General features: G+C 52.6%; 64 non-coding genes across 64 annotated transcripts; 39 read left to right on the plus strand and 25 right to left on the minus strand.

The window, feature by feature from the left end:
• The first annotated feature begins 222 nt into the window (after positions 1-222).
• Positions 223-296, plus strand: trnan-guu (transfer RNA asparagine (anticodon GUU)). Its single transcript has one exon. It is a non-coding gene; the product is annotated as a tRNA-Asn (tRNA).
• Positions 297-377: 81 nt separating this feature from the next.
• Positions 378-451, plus strand: trnat-agu (transfer RNA threonine (anticodon AGU)). The gene has a single exon. It is a non-coding gene; the product is annotated as a tRNA-Thr (tRNA).
• A 262-nt stretch (positions 452-713) lies between these two features.
• trnay-gua (transfer RNA tyrosine (anticodon GUA)) lies at positions 714-803 on the minus strand. Its single transcript is given in 2 exon segments — positions 714-749; positions 767-803. It is a non-coding gene; the product is annotated as a tRNA-Tyr (tRNA).
• Positions 804-1,207: 404 nt separating this feature from the next.
• trnak-uuu (transfer RNA lysine (anticodon UUU)) lies at positions 1,208-1,280 on the minus strand. Its single transcript has one exon. It is a non-coding gene; the product is annotated as a tRNA-Lys (tRNA).
• Positions 1,281-1,816: 536 nt separating this feature from the next.
• trnaw-cca (transfer RNA tryptophan (anticodon CCA)) lies at positions 1,817-1,888 on the plus strand. Its single transcript has one exon. It is a non-coding gene; the product is annotated as a tRNA-Trp (tRNA).
• Positions 1,889-2,227: 339 nt separating this feature from the next.
• Positions 2,228-2,301, plus strand: trnan-guu (transfer RNA asparagine (anticodon GUU)). The gene has a single exon. It is a non-coding gene; the product is annotated as a tRNA-Asn (tRNA).
• Positions 2,302-2,382: 81 nt separating this feature from the next.
• trnat-agu (transfer RNA threonine (anticodon AGU)) lies at positions 2,383-2,456 on the plus strand. The gene has a single exon. It is a non-coding gene; the product is annotated as a tRNA-Thr (tRNA).
• A 290-nt stretch (positions 2,457-2,746) lies between these two features.
• On the minus strand, positions 2,747-2,836 carry trnay-gua (transfer RNA tyrosine (anticodon GUA)). The gene is given in 2 exon segments: positions 2,747-2,782; positions 2,800-2,836. It is a non-coding gene; the product is annotated as a tRNA-Tyr (tRNA).
• Positions 2,837-3,240: 404 nt separating this feature from the next.
• On the minus strand, positions 3,241-3,313 carry trnak-uuu (transfer RNA lysine (anticodon UUU)). The gene has a single exon. It is a non-coding gene; the product is annotated as a tRNA-Lys (tRNA).
• Positions 3,314-3,849: 536 nt separating this feature from the next.
• Positions 3,850-3,921, plus strand: trnaw-cca (transfer RNA tryptophan (anticodon CCA)). The gene has a single exon. It is a non-coding gene; the product is annotated as a tRNA-Trp (tRNA).
• Positions 3,922-4,260: 339 nt separating this feature from the next.
• trnan-guu (transfer RNA asparagine (anticodon GUU)) lies at positions 4,261-4,334 on the plus strand. The gene has a single exon. It is a non-coding gene; the product is annotated as a tRNA-Asn (tRNA).
• An 81-nt stretch (positions 4,335-4,415) lies between these two features.
• trnat-agu (transfer RNA threonine (anticodon AGU)) lies at positions 4,416-4,489 on the plus strand. Its single transcript has one exon. It is a non-coding gene; the product is annotated as a tRNA-Thr (tRNA).
• Positions 4,490-4,779: 290 nt separating this feature from the next.
• trnay-gua (transfer RNA tyrosine (anticodon GUA)) lies at positions 4,780-4,869 on the minus strand. The gene is given in 2 exon segments: positions 4,780-4,815; positions 4,833-4,869. It is a non-coding gene; the product is annotated as a tRNA-Tyr (tRNA).
• A 404-nt stretch (positions 4,870-5,273) lies between these two features.
• trnak-uuu (transfer RNA lysine (anticodon UUU)) lies at positions 5,274-5,346 on the minus strand. The gene has a single exon. It is a non-coding gene; the product is annotated as a tRNA-Lys (tRNA).
• Positions 5,347-5,882: 536 nt separating this feature from the next.
• Positions 5,883-5,954, plus strand: trnaw-cca (transfer RNA tryptophan (anticodon CCA)). The gene has a single exon. It is a non-coding gene; the product is annotated as a tRNA-Trp (tRNA).
• Positions 5,955-6,293: 339 nt separating this feature from the next.
• On the plus strand, positions 6,294-6,367 carry trnan-guu (transfer RNA asparagine (anticodon GUU)). Its single transcript has one exon. It is a non-coding gene; the product is annotated as a tRNA-Asn (tRNA).
• An 81-nt stretch (positions 6,368-6,448) lies between these two features.
• trnat-agu (transfer RNA threonine (anticodon AGU)) lies at positions 6,449-6,522 on the plus strand. Its single transcript has one exon. It is a non-coding gene; the product is annotated as a tRNA-Thr (tRNA).
• Positions 6,523-6,812: 290 nt separating this feature from the next.
• Positions 6,813-6,902, minus strand: trnay-gua (transfer RNA tyrosine (anticodon GUA)). Its single transcript is given in 2 exon segments — positions 6,813-6,848; positions 6,866-6,902. It is a non-coding gene; the product is annotated as a tRNA-Tyr (tRNA).
• Positions 6,903-7,015: 113 nt separating this feature from the next.
• trnae-uuc (transfer RNA glutamic acid (anticodon UUC)) lies at positions 7,016-7,087 on the plus strand. Its single transcript has one exon. It is a non-coding gene; the product is annotated as a tRNA-Glu (tRNA).
• A 219-nt stretch (positions 7,088-7,306) lies between these two features.
• trnak-uuu (transfer RNA lysine (anticodon UUU)) lies at positions 7,307-7,379 on the minus strand. Its single transcript has one exon. It is a non-coding gene; the product is annotated as a tRNA-Lys (tRNA).
• Positions 7,380-7,915: 536 nt separating this feature from the next.
• On the plus strand, positions 7,916-7,987 carry trnaw-cca (transfer RNA tryptophan (anticodon CCA)). Its single transcript has one exon. It is a non-coding gene; the product is annotated as a tRNA-Trp (tRNA).
• Positions 7,988-8,326: 339 nt separating this feature from the next.
• trnan-guu (transfer RNA asparagine (anticodon GUU)) lies at positions 8,327-8,400 on the plus strand. The gene has a single exon. It is a non-coding gene; the product is annotated as a tRNA-Asn (tRNA).
• An 81-nt stretch (positions 8,401-8,481) lies between these two features.
• On the plus strand, positions 8,482-8,555 carry trnat-agu (transfer RNA threonine (anticodon AGU)). Its single transcript has one exon. It is a non-coding gene; the product is annotated as a tRNA-Thr (tRNA).
• A 290-nt stretch (positions 8,556-8,845) lies between these two features.
• trnay-gua (transfer RNA tyrosine (anticodon GUA)) lies at positions 8,846-8,935 on the minus strand. Its single transcript is given in 2 exon segments — positions 8,846-8,881; positions 8,899-8,935. It is a non-coding gene; the product is annotated as a tRNA-Tyr (tRNA).
• Positions 8,936-9,339: 404 nt separating this feature from the next.
• On the minus strand, positions 9,340-9,412 carry trnak-uuu (transfer RNA lysine (anticodon UUU)). Its single transcript has one exon. It is a non-coding gene; the product is annotated as a tRNA-Lys (tRNA).
• Positions 9,413-9,948: 536 nt separating this feature from the next.
• Positions 9,949-10,020, plus strand: trnaw-cca (transfer RNA tryptophan (anticodon CCA)). The gene has a single exon. It is a non-coding gene; the product is annotated as a tRNA-Trp (tRNA).
• Positions 10,021-10,359: 339 nt separating this feature from the next.
• Positions 10,360-10,433, plus strand: trnan-guu (transfer RNA asparagine (anticodon GUU)). The gene has a single exon. It is a non-coding gene; the product is annotated as a tRNA-Asn (tRNA).
• Positions 10,434-10,514: 81 nt separating this feature from the next.
• trnat-agu (transfer RNA threonine (anticodon AGU)) lies at positions 10,515-10,588 on the plus strand. The gene has a single exon. It is a non-coding gene; the product is annotated as a tRNA-Thr (tRNA).
• A 290-nt stretch (positions 10,589-10,878) lies between these two features.
• trnay-gua (transfer RNA tyrosine (anticodon GUA)) lies at positions 10,879-10,968 on the minus strand. The gene is given in 2 exon segments: positions 10,879-10,914; positions 10,932-10,968. It is a non-coding gene; the product is annotated as a tRNA-Tyr (tRNA).
• A 404-nt stretch (positions 10,969-11,372) lies between these two features.
• trnak-uuu (transfer RNA lysine (anticodon UUU)) lies at positions 11,373-11,445 on the minus strand. The gene has a single exon. It is a non-coding gene; the product is annotated as a tRNA-Lys (tRNA).
• A 536-nt stretch (positions 11,446-11,981) lies between these two features.
• trnaw-cca (transfer RNA tryptophan (anticodon CCA)) lies at positions 11,982-12,053 on the plus strand. Its single transcript has one exon. It is a non-coding gene; the product is annotated as a tRNA-Trp (tRNA).
• Positions 12,054-12,392: 339 nt separating this feature from the next.
• On the plus strand, positions 12,393-12,466 carry trnan-guu (transfer RNA asparagine (anticodon GUU)). Its single transcript has one exon. It is a non-coding gene; the product is annotated as a tRNA-Asn (tRNA).
• An 81-nt stretch (positions 12,467-12,547) lies between these two features.
• trnat-agu (transfer RNA threonine (anticodon AGU)) lies at positions 12,548-12,621 on the plus strand. The gene has a single exon. It is a non-coding gene; the product is annotated as a tRNA-Thr (tRNA).
• Positions 12,622-12,911: 290 nt separating this feature from the next.
• trnay-gua (transfer RNA tyrosine (anticodon GUA)) lies at positions 12,912-13,001 on the minus strand. The gene is given in 2 exon segments: positions 12,912-12,947; positions 12,965-13,001. It is a non-coding gene; the product is annotated as a tRNA-Tyr (tRNA).
• Positions 13,002-13,405: 404 nt separating this feature from the next.
• Positions 13,406-13,478, minus strand: trnak-uuu (transfer RNA lysine (anticodon UUU)). Its single transcript has one exon. It is a non-coding gene; the product is annotated as a tRNA-Lys (tRNA).
• Positions 13,479-14,014: 536 nt separating this feature from the next.
• trnaw-cca (transfer RNA tryptophan (anticodon CCA)) lies at positions 14,015-14,086 on the plus strand. Its single transcript has one exon. It is a non-coding gene; the product is annotated as a tRNA-Trp (tRNA).
• A 339-nt stretch (positions 14,087-14,425) lies between these two features.
• On the plus strand, positions 14,426-14,499 carry trnan-guu (transfer RNA asparagine (anticodon GUU)). The gene has a single exon. It is a non-coding gene; the product is annotated as a tRNA-Asn (tRNA).
• An 81-nt stretch (positions 14,500-14,580) lies between these two features.
• On the plus strand, positions 14,581-14,654 carry trnat-agu (transfer RNA threonine (anticodon AGU)). Its single transcript has one exon. It is a non-coding gene; the product is annotated as a tRNA-Thr (tRNA).
• Positions 14,655-14,944: 290 nt separating this feature from the next.
• On the minus strand, positions 14,945-15,034 carry trnay-gua (transfer RNA tyrosine (anticodon GUA)). Its single transcript is given in 2 exon segments — positions 14,945-14,980; positions 14,998-15,034. It is a non-coding gene; the product is annotated as a tRNA-Tyr (tRNA).
• Positions 15,035-15,438: 404 nt separating this feature from the next.
• trnak-uuu (transfer RNA lysine (anticodon UUU)) lies at positions 15,439-15,511 on the minus strand. Its single transcript has one exon. It is a non-coding gene; the product is annotated as a tRNA-Lys (tRNA).
• Positions 15,512-16,047: 536 nt separating this feature from the next.
• On the plus strand, positions 16,048-16,119 carry trnaw-cca (transfer RNA tryptophan (anticodon CCA)). The gene has a single exon. It is a non-coding gene; the product is annotated as a tRNA-Trp (tRNA).
• A 339-nt stretch (positions 16,120-16,458) lies between these two features.
• Positions 16,459-16,532, plus strand: trnan-guu (transfer RNA asparagine (anticodon GUU)). The gene has a single exon. It is a non-coding gene; the product is annotated as a tRNA-Asn (tRNA).
• An 81-nt stretch (positions 16,533-16,613) lies between these two features.
• On the plus strand, positions 16,614-16,687 carry trnat-agu (transfer RNA threonine (anticodon AGU)). The gene has a single exon. It is a non-coding gene; the product is annotated as a tRNA-Thr (tRNA).
• A 290-nt stretch (positions 16,688-16,977) lies between these two features.
• On the minus strand, positions 16,978-17,067 carry trnay-gua (transfer RNA tyrosine (anticodon GUA)). Its single transcript is given in 2 exon segments — positions 16,978-17,013; positions 17,031-17,067. It is a non-coding gene; the product is annotated as a tRNA-Tyr (tRNA).
• Positions 17,068-17,471: 404 nt separating this feature from the next.
• Positions 17,472-17,544, minus strand: trnak-uuu (transfer RNA lysine (anticodon UUU)). Its single transcript has one exon. It is a non-coding gene; the product is annotated as a tRNA-Lys (tRNA).
• A 536-nt stretch (positions 17,545-18,080) lies between these two features.
• On the plus strand, positions 18,081-18,152 carry trnaw-cca (transfer RNA tryptophan (anticodon CCA)). Its single transcript has one exon. It is a non-coding gene; the product is annotated as a tRNA-Trp (tRNA).
• Positions 18,153-18,491: 339 nt separating this feature from the next.
• trnan-guu (transfer RNA asparagine (anticodon GUU)) lies at positions 18,492-18,565 on the plus strand. Its single transcript has one exon. It is a non-coding gene; the product is annotated as a tRNA-Asn (tRNA).
• Positions 18,566-18,646: 81 nt separating this feature from the next.
• trnat-agu (transfer RNA threonine (anticodon AGU)) lies at positions 18,647-18,720 on the plus strand. Its single transcript has one exon. It is a non-coding gene; the product is annotated as a tRNA-Thr (tRNA).
• Positions 18,721-19,010: 290 nt separating this feature from the next.
• Positions 19,011-19,100, minus strand: trnay-gua (transfer RNA tyrosine (anticodon GUA)). The gene is given in 2 exon segments: positions 19,011-19,046; positions 19,064-19,100. It is a non-coding gene; the product is annotated as a tRNA-Tyr (tRNA).
• A 404-nt stretch (positions 19,101-19,504) lies between these two features.
• Positions 19,505-19,577, minus strand: trnak-uuu (transfer RNA lysine (anticodon UUU)). Its single transcript has one exon. It is a non-coding gene; the product is annotated as a tRNA-Lys (tRNA).
• A 536-nt stretch (positions 19,578-20,113) lies between these two features.
• trnaw-cca (transfer RNA tryptophan (anticodon CCA)) lies at positions 20,114-20,185 on the plus strand. The gene has a single exon. It is a non-coding gene; the product is annotated as a tRNA-Trp (tRNA).
• Positions 20,186-20,524: 339 nt separating this feature from the next.
• On the plus strand, positions 20,525-20,598 carry trnan-guu (transfer RNA asparagine (anticodon GUU)). Its single transcript has one exon. It is a non-coding gene; the product is annotated as a tRNA-Asn (tRNA).
• An 81-nt stretch (positions 20,599-20,679) lies between these two features.
• On the plus strand, positions 20,680-20,753 carry trnat-agu (transfer RNA threonine (anticodon AGU)). The gene has a single exon. It is a non-coding gene; the product is annotated as a tRNA-Thr (tRNA).
• Positions 20,754-21,043: 290 nt separating this feature from the next.
• On the minus strand, positions 21,044-21,133 carry trnay-gua (transfer RNA tyrosine (anticodon GUA)). Its single transcript is given in 2 exon segments — positions 21,044-21,079; positions 21,097-21,133. It is a non-coding gene; the product is annotated as a tRNA-Tyr (tRNA).
• Positions 21,134-21,537: 404 nt separating this feature from the next.
• On the minus strand, positions 21,538-21,610 carry trnak-uuu (transfer RNA lysine (anticodon UUU)). The gene has a single exon. It is a non-coding gene; the product is annotated as a tRNA-Lys (tRNA).
• A 536-nt stretch (positions 21,611-22,146) lies between these two features.
• On the plus strand, positions 22,147-22,218 carry trnaw-cca (transfer RNA tryptophan (anticodon CCA)). Its single transcript has one exon. It is a non-coding gene; the product is annotated as a tRNA-Trp (tRNA).
• Positions 22,219-22,557: 339 nt separating this feature from the next.
• trnan-guu (transfer RNA asparagine (anticodon GUU)) lies at positions 22,558-22,631 on the plus strand. The gene has a single exon. It is a non-coding gene; the product is annotated as a tRNA-Asn (tRNA).
• An 81-nt stretch (positions 22,632-22,712) lies between these two features.
• trnat-agu (transfer RNA threonine (anticodon AGU)) lies at positions 22,713-22,786 on the plus strand. Its single transcript has one exon. It is a non-coding gene; the product is annotated as a tRNA-Thr (tRNA).
• Positions 22,787-23,076: 290 nt separating this feature from the next.
• On the minus strand, positions 23,077-23,166 carry trnay-gua (transfer RNA tyrosine (anticodon GUA)). Its single transcript is given in 2 exon segments — positions 23,077-23,112; positions 23,130-23,166. It is a non-coding gene; the product is annotated as a tRNA-Tyr (tRNA).
• A 404-nt stretch (positions 23,167-23,570) lies between these two features.
• Positions 23,571-23,643, minus strand: trnak-uuu (transfer RNA lysine (anticodon UUU)). The gene has a single exon. It is a non-coding gene; the product is annotated as a tRNA-Lys (tRNA).
• A 536-nt stretch (positions 23,644-24,179) lies between these two features.
• Positions 24,180-24,251, plus strand: trnaw-cca (transfer RNA tryptophan (anticodon CCA)). The gene has a single exon. It is a non-coding gene; the product is annotated as a tRNA-Trp (tRNA).
• Positions 24,252-24,590: 339 nt separating this feature from the next.
• trnan-guu (transfer RNA asparagine (anticodon GUU)) lies at positions 24,591-24,664 on the plus strand. Its single transcript has one exon. It is a non-coding gene; the product is annotated as a tRNA-Asn (tRNA).
• An 81-nt stretch (positions 24,665-24,745) lies between these two features.
• On the plus strand, positions 24,746-24,819 carry trnat-agu (transfer RNA threonine (anticodon AGU)). Its single transcript has one exon. It is a non-coding gene; the product is annotated as a tRNA-Thr (tRNA).
• Positions 24,820-25,109: 290 nt separating this feature from the next.
• Positions 25,110-25,199, minus strand: trnay-gua (transfer RNA tyrosine (anticodon GUA)). The gene is given in 2 exon segments: positions 25,110-25,145; positions 25,163-25,199. It is a non-coding gene; the product is annotated as a tRNA-Tyr (tRNA).
• Positions 25,200-25,389: the final 190 nt, after the last annotated feature.

The following is a 25,389-nucleotide window of genomic DNA, read 5'->3' on the forward strand; positions in this document are numbered from 1 at the left end:
AGTCATGCCACCACTTCTAGGCAGGGCAAAGAAAAGCCATTCAAAGGTTGTGGGTTGGAGTCCCACCAGAGTCGTTGTCTTTGCTTCCCAAACTCCCGTTGACAGATCACAGGAAGAGTTATTAGTATGGCCGCTCCTCCTCCTCTTCATCATGGGGAGTTTTGGCCCACGTCTCCCAGCGTTTCCTTCCATTTTTTCGAGTCCTGGTCCTGTGGAGACAGGGTCTCTGTGGCGCAATTGGTTAGCGCGTTCGGCTGTTAACCGAAAGGATGGTGGTTCGAGCCCACCCAGGGACGAGTGTTTTCTTGTTTGAAAACCTTAAAGCACCTAACCGAAGAGAAAACAGCAGCCTGAGCCCGTCGTGGAGCGCCAAGCAAGGCGCCGTGGCTTAGTTGGTCAAAGCGCCTGTCTAGTAAACAGGAGATCCTGAGTTCAAATCTCAGCGGTGCCTTTTCTGGCGCAAGAGGAAGCCAAGCGCTCCCTGGTGGTAGGTTCATTTGAAAGCTTAGCCTTGCAACTTGGCCCTCATCTTTGACAGTGAGCGAGCAGAGTGAGCCCGAGGAAGCAGAGCTCTCCCTGGTGGCCTAGCGGCCCGGGTTCGATTCCCGGTCAGGGAAACCTGTTTTGAGACCTCTTTTAAAATGGGGGCGGGTTTCCCTGCCGGTAGAGTAGCCTTGCTGTCGGATAGGCAATATTTGACCCCAAAACATGCCTCCTTCGAGCCGGATTTGAACCAGCGACCTAAGGATTTCTAACCGCGTTTGACCTACAGTCCTCCGCTCTACCAACTGAGCTATCGAAGGGTGAACGAGAGAGGGGTTTTTTCTGGCGAGGAAGGCATGCGATCCCCCATTCTCTCTCCAGTTGAGATACGAAAGAAGAAAGCCTTTGCTGACGCAACGGTCTTTCAAGCCTCTCCCTGGTGGTCTAGTGGCTAGGATTCGGCGCTTTCACCGCCGCGGCCCGGGTTCGATTCCCGGTCAGGGAACTTTAGGTTCAGCCGAAAGCTTGGTGACAGCTGGCTTTTTGCGTCCTTTGTCTCAAAGTAAGGCGTGCCACCAAGTCACGCTGTGTAGTTTGAACACACAGCTCACGCAGGGACTCGAAAGCTGGACCCTCAAGATTAAAAGCTTCCATTGCTTCCTCAAAGTGAGGTATATGAGAGAGAGTCAAAGGTGGACCGCTCCGACAGGGTTTGAACGCACGCCGCCCGAACAGGGACTTGAACCCTGGACCCTCAGATTAAAAGTCTGATGCTCTGCCGACTGAGCTATCCGGGCTCTGGAAGGACGGAAAACACAGGGTGTTTCGTGGAACTTGCGCATGTAAATCTCCTCGCCCACACGAACCCTTAAGGATCGTATGGCGAATCCCTGGCAAGTGTAGCGGGGTTTGCTCGTTGAAGAATGGAAGTACTTCGCCAATCGTCAGCATTAGTGAACACGCACCCGTCCAAATACCTTTGACAATGGATTTGTTCAAGTAAGGACAATATGGATCGTATGAAGGAGTTAGATTTTGAACTTGTTATGAGATTGGTTTCAATGAACAGCTGCAGGGGTCACGAGACTGAGTCTGCGTGATCTCAGTCAGGTTGCAATTAGAATTGCGTTTTTGGGGACGTGTTCTGTGGAATCGTTCAGGTAGTGTTGCACAGGCACTAATCTCGTTGAATCCCAGGAGAAGCTTGGCGACGTCCATTGGAACGTCAATCCTGATGGCGTTCACGCCATAGTTGGTACTCTGAGCGCACTTTGCGGCACAGCGTTTGCACATCAGAGTCCACGTCTGAATGTTGCCTCCTTGCATGCACGTGGGCCTCGTGGCGCAACGGTAGCGCGTCTGACTCCAGATCAGAAGGTTGCGTGTTCAAATCACGTCGGGGTCAGCGGAGATTATGTGTGGCCCTCCATCGGGAAAAGGACGTCTTTCTTGCGGACGCAGTGAGAGCTCACTCTTTTACAGAACTGGCAAAATCAAGCTCTGATTGCTTTCCCTCAAAGTGAGTCATGCCACCACTTCTAGGCAGGGCAAAGAAAAGCCATTCAAAGGTTGTGGGTTGGAGTCCCACCAGAGTCGTTGTCTTTGCTTCCCAAACTCCCGTTGACAGATCACAGGAAGAGTTATTAGTATGGCCGCTCCTCCTCCTCTTCATCATGGGGAGTTTTGGCCCACGTCTCCCAGCGTTTCCTTCCATTTTTTCGAGTCCTGGTCCTGTGGAGACAGGGTCTCTGTGGCGCAATTGGTTAGCGCGTTCGGCTGTTAACCGAAAGGATGGTGGTTCGAGCCCACCCAGGGACGAGTGTTTTCTTGTTTGAAAACCTTAAAGCACCTAACCGAAGAGAAAACAGCAGCCTGAGCCCGTCGTGGAGCGCCAAGCAAGGCGCCGTGGCTTAGTTGGTCAAAGCGCCTGTCTAGTAAACAGGAGATCCTGAGTTCAAATCTCAGCGGTGCCTTTTCTGGCGCAAGAGGAAGCCAAGCGCTCCCTGGTGGTAGGTTCATTTGAAAGCTTAGCCTTGCAACTTGGCCCTCATCTTTGACAGTGAGCGAGCAGAGTGAGCCCGAGGAAGCAGAGCTCTCCCTGGTGGCCTAGTGGCTAGGATTCGGCGCTCTCACCGCCGCGGCCCGGGTTCGATTCCCGGTCAGGGAAACCTGTTTTGAGACCTCTTTTAAAATGGGGGCGGGTTTCCCTGCCGGTAGAGTAGCCTTGCTGTCGGATAGGCAATATTTGACCCCAAAACATGCCTCCTTCGAGCCGGATTTGAACCAGCGACCTAAGGATTTCTAACCGCGTTTGACCTACAGTCCTCCGCTCTACCAACTGAGCTATCGAAGGGTGAACGAGAGAGGGGTTTTTTCTGGCGAGGAAGGCATGCGATCCCCCATTCTCTCTCCAGTTGAGATACGAAAGAAGAAAGCCTTTGCTGACGCAACGGTCTTTCAAGCCTCTCCCTGGTGGTCTAGTGGCTAGGATTCGGCGCTTTCACCGCCGCGGCCCGGGTTCGATTCCCGGTCAGGGAACTTTAGGTTCAGCCGAAAGCTTGGTGACAGCTGGCTTTTTGCGTCCTTTGTCTCAAAGTAAGGCGTGCCACCAAGTCACGCTGTGTAGTTTGAACACACAGCTCACGCAGGGACTCGAAAGCTGGACCCTCAAGATTAAAAGCTTCCATTGCTTCCTCAAAGTGAGGTATATGAGAGAGAGTCAAAGGTGGACCGCTCCGACAGGGTTTGAACGCACGCCGCCCGAACAGGGACTTGAACCCTGGACCCTCAGATTAAAAGTCTGATGCTCTGCCGACTGAGCTATCCGGGCTCTGGAAGGACGGAAAACACAGGGTGTTTCGTGGAACTTGCGCATGTAAATCTCCTCGCCCACACGAACCCTTAAGGATCGTATGGCGAATCCCTGGCAAGTGTAGCGGGGTTTGCTCGTTGAAGAATGGAAGTACTTCGCCAATCGTCAGCATTAGTGAACACGCACCCGTCCAAATACCTTTGACAATGGATTTGTTCAAGTAAGGACAATATGGATCGTATGAAGGAGTTAGATTTTGAACTTGTTATGAGATTGGTTTCAATGAACAGCTGCAGGGGTCACGAGACTGAGTCTGCGTGATCTCAGTCAGGTTGCAATTAGAATTGCGTTTTTGGGGACGTGTTCTGTGGAATCGTTCAGGTAGTGTTGCACAGGCACTAATCTCGTTGAATCCCAGGAGAAGCTTGGCGACGTCCATTGGAACGTCAATCCTGATGGCGTTCACGCCATAGTTGGTACTCTGAGCGCACTTTGCGGCACAGCGTTTGCACATCAGAGTCCACGTCTGAATGTTGCCTCCTTGCATGCACGTGGGCCTCGTGGCGCAACGGTAGCGCGTCTGACTCCAGATCAGAAGGTTGCGTGTTCAAATCACGTCGGGGTCAGCGGAGATTATGTGTGGCCCTCCATCGGGAAAAGGACGTCTTTCTTGCGGACGCAGTGAGAGCTCACTCTTTTACAGAACTGGCAAAATCAAGCTCTGATTGCTTTCCCTCAAAGTGAGTCATGCCACCACTTCTAGGCAGGGCAAAGAAAAGCCATTCAAAGGTTGTGGGTTGGAGTCCCACCAGAGTCGTTGTCTTTGCTTCCCAAACTCCCGTTGACAGATCACAGGAAGAGTTATTAGTATGGCCGCTCCTCCTCCTCTTCATCATGGGGAGTTTTGGCCCACGTCTCCCAGCGTTTCCTTCCATTTTTTCGAGTCCTGGTCCTGTGGAGACAGGGTCTCTGTGGCGCAATTGGTTAGCGCGTTCGGCTGTTAACCGAAAGGATGGTGGTTCGAGCCCACCCAGGGACGAGTGTTTTCTTGTTTGAAAACCTTAAAGCACCTAACCGAAGAGAAAACAGCAGCCTGAGCCCGTCGTGGAGCGCCAAGCAAGGCGCCGTGGCTTAGTTGGTCAAAGCGCCTGTCTAGTAAACAGGAGATCCTGAGTTCAAATCTCAGCGGTGCCTTTTCTGGCGCAAGAGGAAGCCAAGCGCTCCCTGGTGGTAGGTTCATTTGAAAGCTTAGCCTTGCAACTTGGCCCTCATCTTTGACAGTGAGCGAGCAGAGTGAGCCCGAGGAAGCAGAGCTCTCCCTGGTGGTCTAGTGGCTAGGATTCGGCGCTCTCACCGCCGCGGCCCGGGTTCCATTCCCGGTCAGGGAAACCTGTTTTGAGACCTCTTTTAAAATGGGGGCGGGTTTCCCTGCCGGTAGAGTAGCCTTGCTGTCGGATAGGCAATATTTGACCCCAAAACATGCCTCCTTCGAGCCGGATTTGAACCAGCGACCTAAGGATTTCTAACCGCGTTTGACCTACAGTCCTCCGCTCTACCAACTGAGCTATCGAAGGGTGAACGAGAGAGGGGTTTTTTCTGGCGAGGAAGGCATGCGATCCCCCATTCTCTCTCCAGTTGAGATACGAAAGAAGAAAGCCTTTGCTGACGCAACGGTCTTTCAAGCCTCTCCCTGGTGGTCTAGTGGCTAGGATTCGGCGCTTTCACCGCCGCGGCCCGGGTTCGATTCCCGGTCAGGGAACTTTAGGTTCAGCCGAAAGCTTGGTGACAGCTGGCTTTTTGCGTCCTTTGTCTCAAAGTAAGGCGTGCCACCAAGTCACGCTGTGTAGTTTGAACACACAGCTCACGCAGGGACTCGAAAGCTGGACCCTCAAGATTAAAAGCTTCCATTGCTTCCTCAAAGTGAGGTATATGAGAGAGAGTCAAAGGTGGACCGCTCCGACAGGGTTTGAACGCACGCCGCCCGAACAGGGACTTGAACCCTGGACCCTCAGATTAAAAGTCTGATGCTCTGCCGACTGAGCTATCCGGGCTCTGGAAGGACAGAAAACACAGGGTGTTTCGTGGAACTTGCGCATGTAAATCTCCTCGCCCACACGAACCCTTAAGGATCGTATGGCGAATCCCTGGCAAGTGTAGCGGGGTTTGCTCGTTGAAGAATGGAAGTACTTCGCCAATCGTCAGCATTAGTGAACACGCACCCGTCCAAATACCTTTGACAATGGATTTGTTCAAGTAAGGACAATATGGATCGTATGAAGGAGTTAGATTTTGAACTTGTTATGAGATTGGTTTCAATGAACAGCTGCAGGGGTCACGAGACTGAGTCTGCGTGATCTCAGTCAGGTTGCAATTAGAATTGCGTTTTTGGGGACGTGTTCTGTGGAATCGTTCAGGTAGTGTTGCACAGGCACTAATCTCGTTGAATCCCAGGAGAAGCTTGGCGACGTCCATTGGAACGTCAATCCTGATGGCGTTCACGCCATAGTTGGTACTCTGAGCGCACTTTGCGGCACAGCGTTTGCACATCAGAGTCCACGTCTGAATGTTGCCTCCTTGCATGCACGTGGGCCTCGTGGCGCAACGGTAGCGCGTCTGACTCCAGATCAGAAGGTTGCGTGTTCAAATCACGTCGGGGTCAGCGGAGATTATGTGTGGCCCTCCATCGGGAAAAGGACGTCTTTCTTGCGGACGCAGTGAGAGCTCACTCTTTTACAGAACTGGCAAAATCAAGCTCTGATTGCTTTCCCTCAAAGTGAGTCATGCCACCACTTCTAGGCAGGGCAAAGAAAAGCCATTCAAAGGTTGTGGGTTGGAGTCCCACCAGAGTCGTTGTCTTTGCTTCCCAAACTCCCGTTGACAGATCACAGGAAGAGTTATTAGTATGGCCGCTCCTCCTCCTCTTCATCATGGGGAGTTTTGGCCCACGTCTCCCAGCGTTTCCTTCCATTTTTTCGAGTCCTGGTCCTGTGGAGACAGGGTCTCTGTGGCGCAATTGGTTAGCGCGTTCGGCTGTTAACCGAAAGGATGGTGGTTCGAGCCCACCCAGGGACGAGTGTTTTCTTGTTTGAAAACCTTAAAGCACCTAACCGAAGAGAAAACAGCAGCCTGAGCCCGTCGTGGAGCGCCAAGCAAGGCGCCGTGGCTTAGTTGGTCAAAGCGCCTGTCTAGTAAACAGGAGATCCTGAGTTCAAATCTCAGCGGTGCCTTTTCTGGCGCAAGAGGAAGCCAAGCGCTCCCTGGTGGTAGGTTCATTTGAAAGCTTAGCCTTGCAACTTGGCCCTCATCTTTGACAGTGAGCGAGCAGAGTGAGCCCGAGGAAGCAGAGCTCTCCCTGGTGGCCTAGTGGCTAGGATTCGGCGCTCTCACCGCCGCGGCCCGGGTTCGATTCCCGGTCAGGGAAACCTGTTTTGAGACCTCTTTTAAAATGGGGGCGGGTTTCCCTGCCGGTAGAGTAGCCTTGCTGTCGGATAGGCAATATTTGACCCCAAAACATGCCTCCTTCGAGCCGGATTTGAACCAGCGACCTAAGGATTTCTAACCGCGTTTGACCTACAGTCCTCCGCTCTACCAACTGAGCTATCGAAGGGTGAACGAGAGAGGGGTTTTTTCTGGCGAGGAAGGCATGCGATCCCCCATTCTCTCTCCAGTTGAGATACGAAAGAAGAAAGCCTTTGCTGACGCAACGGTCTTTCAAGCCTCTCCCTGGTGGTCTAGTGGCTAGGATTCGGCGCTTTCACCGCCGTGGCCCGGGTTCGATTCCCGGTCAGGGAACTTTAGGTTCAGCCGAAAGCTTGGTGACAGCTGGCTTTTTGCGTCCTTTGTCTCAAAGTAAGGCGTGCCACCAAGTCACGCTGTGTAGTTTGAACACACAGCTCACGCAGGGACTCGAAAGCTGGACCCTCAAGATTAAAAGCTTCCATTGCTTCCTCAAAGTGAGGTATATGAGAGAGAGTCAAAGGTGGACCGCTCCGACAGGGTTTGAACGCACGCCGCCCGAACAGGGACTTGAACCCTGGACCCTCAGATTAAAAGTCTGATGCTCTGCCGACTGAGCTATCCGGGCTCTGGAAGGACGGAAAACACAGGGTGTTTCGTGAAACTTGCGCATGTAAATCTCCTCGCCCACACGAACCCTTAAGGATCGTATGGCGAATCCCTGGCAAGTGTAGCGGGGTTTGCTCGTTGAAGAATGGAAGTACTTCGCCAATCGTCAGCATTAGTGAACACGCACCCGTCCAAATACCTTTGACAATGGATTTGTTCAAGTAAGGACAATATGGATCGTATGAAGGAGTTAGATTTTGAACTTGTTATGAGATTGGTTTCAATGAACAGCTGCAGGGGTCACGAGACTGAGTCTGCGTGATCTCAGTCAGGTTGCAATTAGAATTGCGTTTTTGGGGACGTGTTCTGTGGAATCGTTCAGGTAGTGTTGCACAGGCACTAATCTCGTTGAATCCCAGGAGAAGCTTGGCGACGTCCATTGGAACGTCAATCCTGATGGCGTTCACGCCATAGTTGGTACTCTGAGCGCACTTTGCGGCACAGCGTTTGCACATCAGAGTCCACGTCTGAATGTTGCCTCCTTGCATGCACGTGGGCCTCGTGGCGCAACGGTAGCGCGTCTGACTCCAGATCAGAAGGTTGCGTGTTCAAATCACGTCGGGGTCAGCGGAGATTATGTGTGGCCCTCCATCGGGAAAAGGACGTCTTTCTTGCGGACGCAGTGAGAGCTCACTCTTTTACAGAACTGGCAAAATCAAGCTCTGATTGCTTTCCCTCAAAGTGAGTCATGCCACCACTTCTAGGCAGGGCAAAGAAAAGCCATTCAAAGGTTGTGGGTTGGAGTCCCACCAGAGTCGTTGTCTTTGCTTCCCAAACTCCCGTTGACAGATCACAGGAAGAGTTATTAGTATGGCCGCTCCTCCTCCTCTTCATCATGGGGAGTTTTGGCCCACGTCTCCCAGCGTTTCCTTCCATTTTTTCGAGTCCTGGTCCTGTGGAGACAGGGTCTCTGTGGCGCAATTGGTTAGCGCGTTCGGCTGTTAACCGAAAGGATGGTGGTTCGAGCCCACCCAGGGACGAGTGTTTTCTTGTTTGAAAACCTTAAAGCACCTAACCGAAGAGAAAACAGCAGCCTGAGCCCGTCGTGGAGCGCCAAGCAAGGCGCCGTGGCTTAGTTGGTCAAAGCGCCTGTCTAGTAAACAGGAGATCCTGAGTTCAAATCTCAGCGGTGCCTTTTCTGGCGCAAGAGGAAGCCAAGCGCTCCCTGGTGGTAGGTTCATTTGAAAGCTTAGCCTTGCAACTTGGCCCTCATCTTTGACAGTGAGCGAGCAGAGTGAGCCCGAGGAAGCAGAGCTCTCCCTGGTGGCCTAGTGGCTAGGATTCGGCGCTCTCACCGCCGCGGCCCGGGTTCGATTCCCGGTCAGGGAAACCTGTTTTGAGACCTCTTTTAAAATGGGGGCGGGTTTCCCTGCCGGTAGAGTAGCCTTGCTGTCGGATAGGCAATATTTGACCCCAAAACATGCCTCCTTCGAGCCGGATTTGAACCAGCGACCTAAGGATTTCTAACCGCGTTTGACCTACAGTCCTCCGCTCTACCAACTGAGCTATCGAAGGGTGAACGAGAGAGGGGTTTTTTCTGGCGAGGAAGGCATGCGATCCCCCATTCTCTCTCCAGTTGAGATACGAAAGAAGAAAGCCTTTGCTGACGCAACGGTCTTTCAAGCCTCTCCCTGGTGGTCTAGTGGCTAGGATTCGGCGCTTTCACCGCCGCGGCCCGGGTTCGATTCCCGGTCAGGGAACTTTAGGTTCAGCCGAAAGCTTGGTGACAGCTGGCTTTTTGCGTCCTTTGTCTCAAAGTAAGGCGTGCCACCAAGTCACGCTGTGTAGTTTGAACACACAGCTCACGCAGGGACTCGAAAGCTGGACCCTCAAGATTAAAAGCTTCCATTGCTTCCTCAAAGTGAGGTATATGAGAGAGAGTCAAAGGTGGACCGCTCCGACAGGGTTTGAACGCACGCCGCCCGAACAGGGACTTGAACCCTGGACCCTCAGATTAAAAGTCTGATGCTCTGCCGACTGAGCTATCCGGGCTCTGGAAGGACGGAAAACACAGGGTGTTTCGTGGAACTTGCGCATGTAAATCTCCTCGCCCACACGAACCCTTAAGGATCGTATGGCGAATCCCTGGCAAGTGTAGCGGGGTTTGCTCGTTGAAGAATGGAAGTACTTCGCCAATCGTCAGCATTAGTGAACACGCACCCGTCCAAATACCTTTGACAATGGATTTGTTCAAGTAAGGACAATATGGATCGTATGAAGGAGTTAGATTTTGAACTTGTTATGAGATTGGTTTCAATGAACAGCTGCAGGGGTCACGAGACTGAGTCTGCGTGATCTCAGTCAGGTTGCAATTAGAATTGCGTTTTTGGGGACGTGTTCTGTGGAATCGTTCAGGTAGTGTTGCACAGGCACTAATCTCGTTGAATCCCAGGAGAAGCTTGGCGACGTCCATTGGAACGTCAATCCTGATGGCGTTCACGCCATAGTTGGTACTCTGAGCGCACTTTGCGGCACAGCGTTTGCACATCAGAGTCCACGTCTGAATGTTGCCTCCTTGCATGCACGTGGGCCTCGTGGCGCAACGGTAGCGCGTCTGACTCCAGATCAGAAGGTTGCGTGTTCAAATCACGTCGGGGTCAGCGGAGATTATGTGTGGCCCTCCATCGGGAAAAGGACGTCTTTCTTGCGGACGCAGTGAGAGCTCACTCTTTTACAGAACTGGCAAAATCAAGCTCTGATTGCTTTCCCTCAAAGTGAGTCATGCCACCACTTCTAGGCAGGGCAAAGAAAAGCCATTCAAAGGTTGTGGGTTGGAGTCCCACCAGAGTCGTTGTCTTTGCTTCCCAAACTCCCGTTGACAGATCACAGGAAGAGTTATTAGTATGGCCGCTCCTCCTCCTCTTCATCATGGGGAGTTTTGGCCCACGTCTCCCAGCGTTTCCTTCCATTTTTTCGAGTCCTGGTCCTGTGGAGACAGGGTCTCTGTGGCGCAATTGGTTAGCGCGTTCGGCTGTTAACCGAAAGGATGGTGGTTCGAGCCCACCCAGGGACGAGTGTTTTCTTGTTTGAAAACCTTAAAGCACCTAACCGAAGAGAAAACAGCAGCCTGAGCCCGTCGTGGAGCGCCAAGCAAGGCGCCGTGGCTTAGTTGGTCAAAGCGCCTGTCTAGTAAACAGGAGATCCTGAGTTCAAATCTCAGCGGTGCCTTTTCTGGCGCAAGAGGAAGCCAAGCGCTCCCTGGTGGTAGGTTCATTTGAAAGCTTAGCCTTGCAACTTGGCCCTCATCTTTGACAGTGAGCGAGCAGAGTGAGCCCGAGGAAGCAGAGCTCTCCCTGGTGGTCTAGTGGCTAGGATTCGGCGCTCTCACCGCCGCGGCCCGGGTTCCATTCCCGGTCAGGGAAACCTGTTTTGAGACCTCTTTTAAAATGGGGGCGGGTTTCCCTGCCGGTAGAGTAGCCTTGCTGTCGGATAGGCAATATTTGACCCCAAAACATGCCTCCTTCGAGCCGGATTTGAACCAGCGACCTAAGGATTTCTAACCGCGTTTGACCTACAGTCCTCCGCTCTACCAACTGAGCTATCGAAGGGTGAACGAGAGAGGGGTTTTTTCTGGCGAGGAAGGCATGCGATCCCCCATTCTCTCTCCAGTTGAGATACGAAAGAAGAAAGCCTTTGCTGACGCAACGGTCTTTCAAGCCTCTCCCTGGTGGTCTAGTGGCTAGGATTCGGCGCTTTCACCGCCGCGGCCCGGGTTCGATTCCCGGTCAGGGAACTTTAGGTTCAGCCGAAAGCTTGGTGACAGCTGGCTTTTTGCGTCCTTTGTCTCAAAGTAAGGCGTGCCACCAAGTCACGCTGTGTAGTTTGAACACACAGCTCACGCAGGGACTCGAAAGCTGGACCCTCAAGATTAAAAGCTTCCATTGCTTCCTCAAAGTGAGGTATATGAGAGAGAGTCAAAGGTGGACCGCTCCGACAGGGTTTGAACGCACGCCGCCCGAACAGGGACTTGAACCCTGGACCCTCAGATTAAAAGTCTGATGCTCTGCCGACTGAGCTATCCGGGCTCTGGAAGGACAGAAAACACAGGGTGTTTCGTGGAACTTGCGCATGTAAATCTCCTCGCCCACACGAACCCTTAAGGATCGTATGGCGAATCCCTGGCAAGTGTAGCGGGGTTTGCTCGTTGAAGAATGGAAGTACTTCGCCAATCGTCAGCATTAGTGAACACGCACCCGTCCAAATACCTTTGACAATGGATTTGTTCAAGTAAGGACAATATGGATCGTATGAAGGAGTTAGATTTTGAACTTGTTATGAGATTGGTTTCAATGAACAGCTGCAGGGGTCACGAGACTGAGTCTGCGTGATCTCAGTCAGGTTGCAATTAGAATTGCGTTTTTGGGGACGTGTTCTGTGGAATCGTTCAGGTAGTGTTGCACAGGCACTAATCTCGTTGAATCCCAGGAGAAGCTTGGCGACGTCCATTGGAACGTCAATCCTGATGGCGTTCACGCCATAGTTGGTACTCTGAGCGCACTTTGCGGCACAGCGTTTGCACATCAGAGTCCACGTCTGAATGTTGCCTCCTTGCATGCACGTGGGCCTCGTGGCGCAACGGTAGCGCGTCTGACTCCAGATCAGAAGGTTGCGTGTTCAAATCACGTCGGGGTCAGCGGAGATTATGTGTGGCCCTCCATCGGGAAAAGGACGTCTTTCTTGCGGACGCAGTGAGAGCTCACTCTTTTACAGAACTGGCAAAATCAAGCTCTGATTGCTTTCCCTCAAAGTGAGTCATGCCACCACTTCTAGGCAGGGCAAAGAAAAGCCATTCAAAGGTTGTGGGTTGGAGTCCCACCAGAGTCGTTGTCTTTGCTTCCCAAACTCCCGTTGACAGATCACAGGAAGAGTTATTAGTATGGCCGCTCCTCCTCCTCTTCATCATGGGGAGTTTTGGCCCACGTCTCCCAGCGTTTCCTTCCATTTTTTCGAGTCCTGGTCCTGTGGAGACAGGGTCTCTGTGGCGCAATTGGTTAGCGCGTTCGGCTGTTAACCGAAAGGATGGTGGTTCGAGCCCACCCAGGGACGAGTGTTTTCTTGTTTGAAAACCTTAAAGCACCTAACCGAAGAGAAAACAGCAGCCTGAGCCCGTCGTGGAGCGCCAAGCAAGGCGCCGTGGCTTAGTTGGTCAAAGCGCCTGTCTAGTAAACAGGAGATCCTGAGTTCAAATCTCAGCGGTGCCTTTTCTGGCGCAAGAGGAAGCCAAGCGCTCCCTGGTGGTAGGTTCATTTGAAAGCTTAGCCTTGCAACTTGGCCCTCATCTTTGACAGTGAGCGAGCAGAGTGAGCCCGAGGAAGCAGAGCTCTCCCTGGTGGCCTAGTGGCTAGGATTCGGCGCTCTCACCGCCGCGGCCCGGGTTCGATTCCCGGTCAGGGAAACCTGTTTTGAGACCTCTTTTAAAATGGGGGCGGGTTTCCCTGCCGGTAGAGTAGCCTTGCTGTCGGATAGGCAATATTTGACCCCAAAACATGCCTCCTTCGAGCCGGATTTGAACCAGCGACCTAAGGATTTCTAACCGCGTTTGACCTACAGTCCTCCGCTCTACCAACTGAGCTATCGAAGGGTGAACGAGAGAGGGGTTTTTTCTGGCGAGGAAGGCATGCGATCCCCCATTCTCTCTCCAGTTGAGATACGAAAGAAGAAAGCCTTTGCTGACGCAACGGTCTTTCAAGCCTCTCCCTGGTGGTCTAGTGGCTAGGATTCGGCGCTTTCACCGCCGCGGCCCGGGTTCGATTCCCGGTCAGGGAACTTTAGGTTCAGCCGAAAGCTTGGTGACAGCTGGCTTTTTGCGTCCTTTGTCTCAAAGTAAGGCGTGCCACCAAGTCACGCTGTGTAGTTTGAACACACAGCTCACGCAGGGACTCGAAAGCTGGACCCTCAAGATTAAAAGCTTCCATTGCTTCCTCAAAGTGAGGTATATGAGAGAGAGTCAAAGGTGGACCGCTCCGACAGGGTTTGAACGCACGCCGCCCGAACAGGGACTTGAACCCTGGACCCTCAGATTAAAAGTCTGATGCTCTGCCGACTGAGCTATCCGGGCTCTGGAAGGACGGAAAACACAGGGTGTTTCGTGGAACTTGCGCATGTAAATCTCCTCGCCCACACGAACCCTTAAGGATCGTATGGCGAATCCCTGGCAAGTGTAGCGGGGTTTGCTCGTTGAAGAATGGAAGTACTTCGCCAATCGTCAGCATTAGTGAACACGCACCCGTCCAAATACCTTTGACAATGGATTTGTTCAAGTAAGGACAATATGGATCGTATGAAGGAGTTAGATTTTGAACTTGTTATGAGATTGGTTTCAATGAACAGCTGCAGGGGTCACGAGACTGAGTCTGCGTGATCTCAGTCAGGTTGCAATTAGAATTGCGTTTTTGGGGACGTGTTCTGTGGAATCGTTCAGGTAGTGTTGCACAGGCACTAATCTCGTTGAATCCCAGGAGAAGCTTGGCGACGTCCATTGGAACGTCAATCCTGATGGCGTTCACGCCATAGTTGGTACTCTGAGCGCACTTTGCGGCACAGCGTTTGCACATCAGAGTCCACGTCTGAATGTTGCCTCCTTGCATGCACGTGGGCCTCGTGGCGCAACGGTAGCGCGTCTGACTCCAGATCAGAAGGTTGCGTGTTCAAATCACGTCGGGGTCAGCGGAGATTATGTGTGGCCCTCCATCGGGAAAAGGACGTCTTTCTTGCGGACGCAGTGAGAGCTCACTCTTTTACAGAACTGGCAAAATCAAGCTCTGATTGCTTTCCCTCAAAGTGAGTCATGCCACCACTTCTAGGCAGGGCAAAGAAAAGCCATTCAAAGGTTGTGGGTTGGAGTCCCACCAGAGTCGTTGTCTTTGCTTCCCAAACTCCCGTTGACAGATCACAGGAAGAGTTATTAGTATGGCCGCTCCTCCTCCTCTTCATCATGGGGAGTTTTGGCCCACGTCTCCCAGCGTTTCCTTCCATTTTTTCGAGTCCTGGTCCTGTGGAGACAGGGTCTCTGTGGCGCAATTGGTTAGCGCGTTCGGCTGTTAACCGAAAGGATGGTGGTTCGAGCCCACCCAGGGACGAGTGTTTTCTTGTTTGAAAACCTTAAAGCACCTAACCGAAGAGAAAACAGCAGCCTGAGCCCGTCGTGGAGCGCCAAGCAAGGCGCCGTGGCTTAGTTGGTCAAAGCGCCTGTCTAGTAAACAGGAGATCCTGAGTTCAAATCTCAGCGGTGCCTTTTCTGGCGCAAGAGGAAGCCAAGCGCTCCCTGGTGGTAGGTTCATTTGAAAGCTTAGCCTTGCAACTTGGCCCTCATCTTTGACAGTGAGCGAGCAGAGTGAGCCCGAGGAAGCAGAGCTCTCCCTGGTGGCCTAGTGGCTAGGATTCGGCGCTCTCACCGCCGCGGCCCGGGTTCGATTCCCGGTCAGGGAAACCTGTTTTGAGACCTCTTTTAAAATGGGGGCGGGTTTCCCTGCCGGTAGAGTAGCCTTGCTGTCGGATAGGCAATATTTGACCCCAAAACATGCCTCCTTCGAGCCGGATTTGAACCAGCGACCTAAGGATTTCTAACCGCGTTTGACCTACAGTCCTCCGCTCTACCAACTGAGCTATCGAAGGGTGAACGAGAGAGGGGTTTTTTCTGGCGAGGAAGGCATGCGATCCCCCATTCTCTCTCCAGTTGAGATACGAAAGAAGAAAGCCTTTGCTGACGCAACGGTCTTTCAAGCCTCTCCCTGGTGGTCTAGTGGCTAGGATTCGGCGCTTTCACCGCCGCGGCCCGGGTTCGATTCCCGGTCAGGGAACTTTAGGTTCAGCCGAAAGCTTGGTGACAGCTGGCTTTTTGCGTCCTTTGTCTCAAAGTAAGGCGTGCCACCAAGTCACGCTGTGTAGTTTGAACACACAGCTCACGCAGGGACTCGAAAGCTGGACCCTCAAGATTAAAAGCTTCCATTGCTTCCTCAAAGTGAGGTATATGAGAGAGAGTCAAAGGTGGACCGCTCCGACAGGGTTTGAACGCACGCCGCCCGAACAGGGACTTGAACCCTGGACCCTCAGATTAAAAGTCTGATGCTCTGCCGACTGAGCTATCCGGGCTCTGGAAGGACGGAAAACACAGGGTGTTTCGTGGAACTTGCGCATGTAAATCTCCTCGCCCACACGAACCCTTAAGGATCGTATGGCGAATCCCTGGCAAGTGTAGCGGGGTTTGCTCGTTGAAGAATGGAAGTACTTCGCCAATCGTCAGCATTAGTGAACACGCACCCGTCCAAATACCTTTGACAATGGATTTGTTCAAGTAAGGACAATATGGATCGTATGAAGGAGTTAGATTTTGAACTTGTTATGAGATTGGTTTCAATGAACAGCTGCAGGGGTCACGAGACTGAGTCTGCGTGATCTCAGTCAGGTTGCAATTAGAATTGCGTTTTTGGGGACGTGTTCTGTGGAATCGTTCAGGTAGTGTTGCACAGGCACTAATCTCGTTGAATCCCAGGAGAAGCTTGGCGACGTCCATTGGAACGTCAATCCTGATGGCGTTCACGCCATAGTTGGTACTCTGAGCGCACTTTGCGGCACAGCGTTTGCACATCAGAGTCCACGTCTGAATGTTGCCTCCTTGCATGCACGTGGGCCTCGTGGCGCAACGGTAGCGCGTCTGACTCCAGATCAGAAGGTTGCGTGTTCAAATCACGTCGGGGTCAGCGGAGATTATGTGTGGCCCTCCATCGGGAAAAGGACGTCTTTCTTGCGGACGCAGTGAGAGCTCACTCTTTTACAGAACTGGCAAAATCAAGCTCTGATTGCTTTCCCTCAAAGTGAGTCATGCCACCACTTCTAGGCAGGGCAAAGAAAAGCCATTCAAAGGTTGTGGGTTGGAGTCCCACCAGAGTCGTTGTCTTTGCTTCCCAAACTCCCGTTGACAGATCACAGGAAGAGTTATTAGTATGGCCGCTCCTCCTCCTCTTCATCATGGGGAGTTTTGGCCCACGTCTCCCAGCGTTTCCTTCCATTTTTTCGAGTCCTGGTCCTGTGGAGACAGGGTCTCTGTGGCGCAATTGGTTAGCGCGTTCGGCTGTTAACCGAAAGGATGGTGGTTCGAGCCCACCCAGGGACGAGTGTTTTCTTGTTTGAAAACCTTAAAGCACCTAACCGAAGAGAAAACAGCAGCCTGAGCCCGTCGTGGAGCGCCAAGCAAGGCGCCGTGGCTTAGTTGGTCAAAGCGCCTGTCTAGTAAACAGGAGATCCTGAGTTCAAATCTCAGCGGTGCCTTTTCTGGCGCAAGAGGAAGCCAAGCGCTCCCTGGTGGTAGGTTCATTTGAAAGCTTAGCCTTGCAACTTGGCCCTCATCTTTGACAGTGAGCGAGCAGAGTGAGCCCGAGGAAGCAGAGCTCTCCCTGGTGGCCTAGTGGCTAGGATTCGGCGCTCTCACCGCCGCGGCCCGGGTTCGATTCCCGGTCAGGGAAACCTGTTTTGAGACCTCTTTTAAAATGGGGGCGGGTTTCCCTGCCGGTAGAGTAGCCTTGCTGTCGGATAGGCAATATTTGACCCCAAAACATGCCTCCTTCGAGCCGGATTTGAACCAGCGACCTAAGGATTTCTAACCGCGTTTGACCTACAGTCCTCCGCTCTACCAACTGAGCTATCGAAGGGTGAACGAGAGAGGGGTTTTTTCTGGCGAGGAAGGCATGCGATCCCCCATTCTCTCTCCAGTTGAGATACGAAAGAAGAAAGCCTTTGCTGACGCAACGGTCTTTCAAGCCTCTCCCTGGTGGTCTAGTGGCTAGGATTCGGCGCTTTCACCGCCGCGGCCCGGGTTCGATTCCCGGTCAGGGAACTTTAGGTTCAGCCGAAAGCTTGGTGACAGCTGGCTTTTTGCGTCCTTTGTCTCAAAGTAAGGCGTGCCACCAAGTCACGCTGTGTAGTTTGAACACACAGCTCACGCAGGGACTCGAAAGCTGGACCCTCAAGATTAAAAGCTTCCATTGCTTCCTCAAAGTGAGGTATATGAGAGAGAGTCAAAGGTGGACCGCTCCGACAGGGTTTGAACGCACGCCGCCCGAACAGGGACTTGAACCCTGGACCCTCAGATTAAAAGTCTGATGCTCTGCCGACTGAGCTATCCGGGCTCTGGAAGGACGGAAAACACAGGGTGTTTCGTGGAACTTGCGCATGTAAATCTCCTCGCCCACACGAACCCTTAAGGATCGTATGGCGAATCCCTGGCAAGTGTAGCGGGGTTTGCTCGTTGAAGAATGGAAGTACTTCGCCAATCGTCAGCATTAGTGAACACGCACCCGTCCAAATACCTTTGACAATGGATTTGTTCAAGTAAGGACAATATGGATCGTATGAAGGAGTTAGATTTTGAACTTGTTATGAGATTGGTTTCAATGAACAGCTGCAGGGGTCACGAGACTGAGTCTGCGTGATCTCAGTCAGGTTGCAATTAGAATTGCGTTTTTGGGGACGTGTTCTGTGGAATCGTTCAGGTAGTGTTGCACAGGCACTAATCTCGTTGAATCCCAGGAGAAGCTTGGCGACGTCCATTGGAACGTCAATCCTGATGGCGTTCACGCCATAGTTGGTACTCTGAGCGCACTTTGCGGCACAGCGTTTGCACATCAGAGTCCACGTCTGAATGTTGCCTCCTTGCATGCACGTGGGCCTCGTGGCGCAACGGTAGCGCGTCTGACTCCAGATCAGAAGGTTGCGTGTTCAAATCACGTCGGGGTCAGCGGAGATTATGTGTGGCCCTCCATCGGGAAAAGGACGTCTTTCTTGCGGACGCAGTGAGAGCTCACTCTTTTACAGAACTGGCAAAATCAAGCTCTGATTGCTTTCCCTCAAAGTGAGTCATGCCACCACTTCTAGGCAGGGCAAAGAAAAGCCATTCAAAGGTTGTGGGTTGGAGTCCCACCAGAGTCGTTGTCTTTGCTTCCCAAACTCCCGTTGACAGATCACAGGAAGAGTTATTAGTATGGCCGCTCCTCCTCCTCTTCATCATGGGGAGTTTTGGCCCACGTCTCCCAGCGTTTCCTTCCATTTTTTCGAGTCCTGGTCCTGTGGAGACAGGGTCTCTGTGGCGCAATTGGTTAGCGCGTTCGGCTGTTAACCGAAAGGATGGTGGTTCGAGCCCACCCAGGGACGAGTGTTTTCTTGTTTGAAAACCTTAAAGCACCTAACCGAAGAGAAAACAGCAGCCTGAGCCCGTCGTGGAGCGCCAAGCAAGGCGCCGTGGCTTAGTTGGTCAAAGCGCCTGTCTAGTAAACAGGAGATCCTGAGTTCAAATCTCAGCGGTGCCTTTTCTGGCGCAAGAGGAAGCCAAGCGCTCCCTGGTGGTAGGTTCATTTGAAAGCTTAGCCTTGCAACTTGGCCCTCATCTTTGACAGTGAGCGAGCAGAGTGAGCCCGAGGAAGCAGAGCTCTCCCTGGTGGCCTAGTGGCTAGGATTCGGCGCTCTCACCGCCGCGGCCCGGGTTCGATTCCCGGTCAGGGAAACCTGTTTTGAGACCTCTTTTAAAATGGGGGCGGGTTTCCCTGCCGGTAGAGTAGCCTTGCTGTCGGATAGGCAATATTTGACCCCAAAACATGCCTCCTTCGAGCCGGATTTGAACCAGCGACCTAAGGATTTCTAACCGCGTTTGACCTACAGTCCTCCGCTCTACCAACTGAGCTATCGAAGGGTGAACGAGAGAGGGGTTTTTTCTGGCGAGGAAGGCATGCGATCCCCCATTCTCTCTCCAGTTGAGATACGAAAGAAGAAAGCCTTTGCTGACGCAACGGTCTTTCAAGCCTCTCCCTGGTGGTCTAGTGGCTAGGATTCGGCGCTTTCACCGCCGCGGCCCGGGTTCGATTCCCGGTCAGGGAACTTTAGGTTCAGCCGAAAGCTTGGTGACAGCTGGCTTTTTGCGTCCTTTGTCTCAAAGTAAGGCGTGCCACCAAGTCACGCTGTGTAGTTTGAACACACAGCTCACGCAGGGACTCGAAAGCTGGACCCTCAAGATTAAAAGCTTCCATTGCTTCCTCAAAGTGAGGTATATGAGAGAGAGTCAAAGGTGGACCGCTCCGACAGGGTTTGAACGCACGCCGCCCGAACAGGGACTTGAACCCTGGACCCTCAGATTAAAAGTCTGATGCTCTGCCGACTGAGCTATCCGGGCTCTGGAAGGACGGAAAACACAGGGTGTTTCGTGGAACTTGCGCATGTAAATCTCCTCGCCCACACGAACCCTTAAGGATCGTATGGCGAATCCCTGGCAAGTGTAGCGGGGTTTGCTCGTTGAAGAATGGAAGTACTTCGCCAATCGTCAGCATTAGTGAACACGCACCCGTCCAAATACCTTTGACAATGGATTTGTTCAAGTAAGGACAATATGGATCGTATGAAGGAGTTAGATTTTGAACTTGTTATGAGATTGGTTTCAATGAACAGCTGCAGGGGTCACGAGACTGAGTCTGCGTGATCTCAGTCAGGTTGCAATTAGAATTGCGTTTTTGGGGACGTGTTCTGTGGAATCGTTCAGGTAGTGTTGCACAGGCACTAATCTCGTTGAATCCCAGGAGAAGCTTGGCGACGTCCATTGGAACGTCAATCCTGATGGCGTTCACGCCATAGTTGGTACTCTGAGCGCACTTTGCGGCACAGCGTTTGCACATCAGAGTCCACGTCTGAATGTTGCCTCCTTGCATGCACGTGGGCCTCGTGGCGCAACGGTAGCGCGTCTGACTCCAGATCAGAAGGTTGCGTGTTCAAATCACGTCGGGGTCAGCGGAGATTATGTGTGGCCCTCCATCGGGAAAAGGACGTCTTTCTTGCGGACGCAGTGAGAGCTCACTCTTTTACAGAACTGGCAAAATCAAGCTCTGATTGCTTTCCCTCAAAGTGAGTCATGCCACCACTTCTAGGCAGGGCAAAGAAAAGCCATTCAAAGGTTGTGGGTTGGAGTCCCACCAGAGTCGTTGTCTTTGCTTCCCAAACTCCCGTTGACAGATCACAGGAAGAGTTATTAGTATGGCCGCTCCTCCTCCTCTTCATCATGGGGAGTTTTGGCCCACGTCTCCCAGCGTTTCCTTCCATTTTTTCGAGTCCTGGTCCTGTGGAGACAGGGTCTCTGTGGCGCAATTGGTTAGCGCGTTCGGCTGTTAACCGAAAGGATGGTGGTTCGAGCCCACCCAGGGACGAGTGTTTTCTTGTTTGAAAACCTTAAAGCACCTAACCGAAGAGAAAACAGCAGCCTGAGCCCGTCGTGGAGCGCCAAGCAAGGCGCCGTGGCTTAGTTGGTCAAAGCGCCTGTCTAGTAAACAGGAGATCCTGAGTTCAAATCTCAGCGGTGCCTTTTCTGGCGCAAGAGGAAGCCAAGCGCTCCCTGGTGGTAGGTTCATTTGAAAGCTTAGCCTTGCAACTTGGCCCTCATCTTTGACAGTGAGCGAGCAGAGTGAGCCCGAGGAAGCAGAGCTCTCCCTGGTGGCCTAGTGGCTAGGATTCGGCGCTCTCACCGCCGCGGCCCGGGTTCGATTCCCGGTCAGGGAAACCTGTTTTGAGACCTCTTTTAAAATGGGGGCGGGTTTCCCTGCCGGTAGAGTAGCCTTGCTGTCGGATAGGCAATATTTGACCCCAAAACATGCCTCCTTCGAGCCGGATTTGAACCAGCGACCTAAGGATTTCTAACCGCGTTTGACCTACAGTCCTCCGCTCTACCAACTGAGCTATCGAAGGGTGAACGAGAGAGGGGTTTTTTCTGGCGAGGAAGGCATGCGATCCCCCATTCTCTCTCCAGTTGAGATACGAAAGAAGAAAGCCTTTGCTGACGCAACGGTCTTTCAAGCCTCTCCCTGGTGGTCTAGTGGCTAGGATTCGGCGCTTTCACCGCCGCGGCCCGGGTTCGATTCCCGGTCAGGGAACTTTAGGTTCAGCCGAAAGCTTGGTGACAGCTGGCTTTTTGCGTCCTTTGTCTCAAAGTAAGGCGTGCCACCAAGTCACGCTGTGTAGTTTGAACACACAGCTCACGCAGGGACTCGAAAGCTGGACCCTCAAGATTAAAAGCTTCCATTGCTTCCTCAAAGTGAGGTATATGAGAGAGAGTCAAAGGTGGACCGCTCCGACAGGGTTTGAACGCACGCCGCCCGAACAGGGACTTGAACCCTGGACCCTCAGATTAAAAGTCTGATGCTCTGCCGACTGAGCTATCCGGGCTCTGGAAGGACGGAAAACACAGGGTGTTTCGTGGAACTTGCGCATGTAAATCTCCTCGCCCACACGAACCCTTAAGGATCGTATGGCGAATCCCTGGCAAGTGTAGCGGGGTTTGCTCGTTGAAGAATGGAAGTACTTCGCCAATCGTCAGCATTAGTGAACACGCACCCGTCCAAATACCTTTGACAATGGATTTGTTCAAGTAAGGACAATATGGATCGTATGAAGGAGTTAGATTTTGAACTTGTTATGAGATTGGTTTCAATGAACAGCTGCAGGGGTCACGAGACTGAGTCTGCGTGATCTCAGTCAGGTTGCAATTAGAATTGCGTTTTTGGGGACGTGTTCTGTGGAATCGTTCAGGTAGTGTTGCACAGGCACTAATCTCGTTGAATCCCAGGAGAAGCTTGGCGACGTCCATTGGAACGTCAATCCTGATGGCGTTCACGCCATAGTTGGTACTCTGAGCGCACTTTGCGGCACAGCGTTTGCACATCAGAGTCCACGTCTGAATGTTGCCTCCTTGCATGCACGTGGGCCTCGTGGCGCAACGGTAGCGCGTCTGACTCCAGATCAGAAGGTTGCGTGTTCAAATCACGTCGGGGTCAGCGGAGATTATGTGTGGCCCTCCATCGGGAAAAGGACGTCTTTCTTGCGGACGCAGTGAGAGCTCACTCTTTTACAGAACTGGCAAAATCAAGCTCTGATTGCTTTCCCTCAAAGTGAGTCATGCCACCACTTCTAGGCAGGGCAAAGAAAAGCCATTCAAAGGTTGTGGGTTGGAGTCCCACCAGAGTCGTTGTCTTTGCTTCCCAAACTCCCGTTGACAGATCACAGGAAGAGTTATTAGTATGGCCGCTCCTCCTCCTCTTCATCATGGGGAGTTTTGGCCCACGTCTCCCAGCGTTTCCTTCCATTTTTTCGAGTCCTGGTCCTGTGGAGACAGGGTCTCTGTGGCGCAATTGGTTAGCGCGTTCGGCTGTTAACCGAAAGGATGGTGGTTCGAGCCCACCCAGGGACGAGTGTTTTCTTGTTTGAAAACCTTAAAGCACCTAACCGAAGAGAAAACAGCAGCCTGAGCCCGTCGTGGAGCGCCAAGCAAGGCGCCGTGGCTTAGTTGGTCAAAGCGCCTGTCTAGTAAACAGGAGATCCTGAGTTCAAATCTCAGCGGTGCCTTTTCTGGCGCAAGAGGAAGCCAAGCGCTCCCTGGTGGTAGGTTCATTTGAAAGCTTAGCCTTGCAACTTGGCCCTCATCTTTGACAGTGAGCGAGCAGAGTGAGCCCGAGGAAGCAGAGCTCTCCCTGGTGGCCTAGTGGCTAGGATTCGGCGCTCTCACCGCCGCGGCCCGGGTTCGATTCCCGGTCAGGGAAACCTGTTTTGAGACCTCTTTTAAAATGGGGGCGGGTTTCCCTGCCGGTAGAGTAGCCTTGCTGTCGGATAGGCAATATTTGACCCCAAAACATGCCTCCTTCGAGCCGGATTTGAACCAGCGACCTAAGGATTTCTAACCGCGTTTGACCTACAGTCCTCCGCTCTACCAACTGAGCTATCGAAGGGTGAACGAGAGAGGGGTTTTTTCTGGCGAGGAAGGCATGCGATCCCCCATTCTCTCTCCAGTTGAGATACGAAAGAAGAAAGCCTTTGCTGACGCAACGGTCTTTCAAGCCTCTCCCTGGTGGTCTAGTGGCTAGGATTCGGCGCTTTCACCGCCGCGGCCCGGGTTCGATTCCCGGTCAGGGAACTTTAGGTTCAGCCGAAAGCTTGGTGACAGCTGGCTTTTTGCGTCCTTTGTCTCAAAGTAAGGCGTGCCACCAAGTCACGCTGTGTAGTTTGAACACACAGCTCACGCAGGGACTCGAAAGCTGGACCCTCAAGATTAAAAGCTTCCATTGCTTCCTCAAAGTGAGGTATATGAGAGAGAGTCAAAGGTGGACCGCTCCGACAGGGTTTGAACGCACGCCGCCCGAACAGGGACTTGAACCCTGGACCCTCAGATTAAAAGTCTGATGCTCTGCCGACTGAGCTATCCGGGCTCTGGAAGGACGGAAAACACAGGGTGTTTCGTGGAACTTGCGCATGTAAATCTCCTCGCCCACACGAACCCTTAAGGATCGTATGGCGAATCCCTGGCAAGTGTAGCGGGGTTTGCTCGTTGAAGAATGGAAGTACTTCGCCAATCGTCAGCATTAGTGAACACGCACCCGTCCAAATACCTTTGACAATGGATTTGTTCAAGTAAGGACAATATGGATCGTATGAAGGAGTTAGATTTTGAACTTGTTATGAGATTGGTTTCAATGAACAGCTGCAGGGGTCACGAGACTGAGTCTGCGTGATCTCAGTCAGGTTGCAATTAGAATTGCGTTTTTGGGGACGTGTTCTGTGGAATCGTTCAGGTAGTGTTGCACAGGCACTAATCTCGTTGAATCCCAGGAGAAGCTTGGCGACGTCCATTGGAACGTCAATCCTGATGGCGTTCACGCCATAGTTGGTACTCTGAGCGCACTTTGCGGCACAGCGTTTGCACATCAGAGTCCACGTCTGAATGTTGCCTCCTTGCATGCACGTGGGCCTCGTGGCGCAACGGTAGCGCGTCTGACTCCAGATCAGAAGGTTGCGTGTTCAAATCACGTCGGGGTCAGCGGAGATTATGTGTGGCCCTCCATCGGGAAAAGGACGTCTTTCTTGCGGACGCAGTGAGAGCTCACTCTTTTACAGAACTGGCAAAATCAAGCTCTGATTGCTTTCCCTCAAAGTGAGTCATGCCACCACTTCTAGGCAGGGCAAAGAAAAGCCATTCAAAGGTTGTGGGTTGGAGTCCCACCAGAGTCGTTGTCTTTGCTTCCCAAACTCCCGTTGACAGATCACAGGAAGAGTTATTAGTATGGCCGCTCCTCCTCCTCTTCATCATGGGGAGTTTTGGCCCACGTCTCCCAGCGTTTCCTTCCATTTTTTCGAGTCCTGGTCCTGTGGAGACAGGGTCTCTGTGGCGCAATTGGTTAGCGCGTTCGGCTGTTAACCGAAAGGATGGTGGTTCGAGCCCACCCAGGGACGAGTGTTTTCTTGTTTGAAAACCTTAAAGCACCTAACCGAAGAGAAAACAGCAGCCTGAGCCCGTCGTGGAGCGCCAAGCAAGGCGCCGTGGCTTAGTTGGTCAAAGCGCCTGTCTAGTAAACAGGAGATCCTGAGTTCAAATCTCAGCGGTGCCTTTTCTGGCGCAAGAGGAAGCCAAGCGCTCCCTGGTGGTAGGTTCATTTGAAAGCTTAGCCTTGCAACTTGGCCCTCATCTTTGACAGTGAGCGAGCAGAGTGAGCCCGAGGAAGCAGAGCTCTCCCTGGTGGCCTAGTGGCTAGGATTCGGCGCTCTCACCGCCGCGGCCCGGGTTCGATTCCCGGTCAGGGAAACCTGTTTTGAGACCTCTTTTAAAATGGGGGCGGGTTTCCCTGCCGGTAGAGTAGCCTTGCTGTCGGATAGGCAATATTTGACCCCAAAACATGCCTCCTTCGAGCCGGATTTGAACCAGCGACCTAAGGATTTCTAACCGCGTTTGACCTACAGTCCTCCGCTCTACCAACTGAGCTATCGAAGGGTGAACGAGAGAGGGGTTTTTTCTGGCGAGGAAGGCATGCGATCCCCCATTCTCTCTCCAGTTGAGATACGAAAGAAGAAAGCCTTTGCTGACGCAACGGTCTTTCAAGCCTCTCCCTGGTGGTCTAGTGGCTAGGATTCGGCGCTTTCACCGCCGCGGCCCGGGTTCGATTCCCGGTCAGGGAACTTTA

The sequence above is a fragment of the Osmerus mordax genome, chromosome 27 (assembly GCF_038355195.1).
Source record: "Osmerus mordax isolate fOsmMor3 chromosome 27, fOsmMor3.pri, whole genome shotgun sequence".
NCBI lineage: Eukaryota > Metazoa > Chordata > Actinopteri > Osmeriformes > Osmeridae > Osmerus > Osmerus mordax.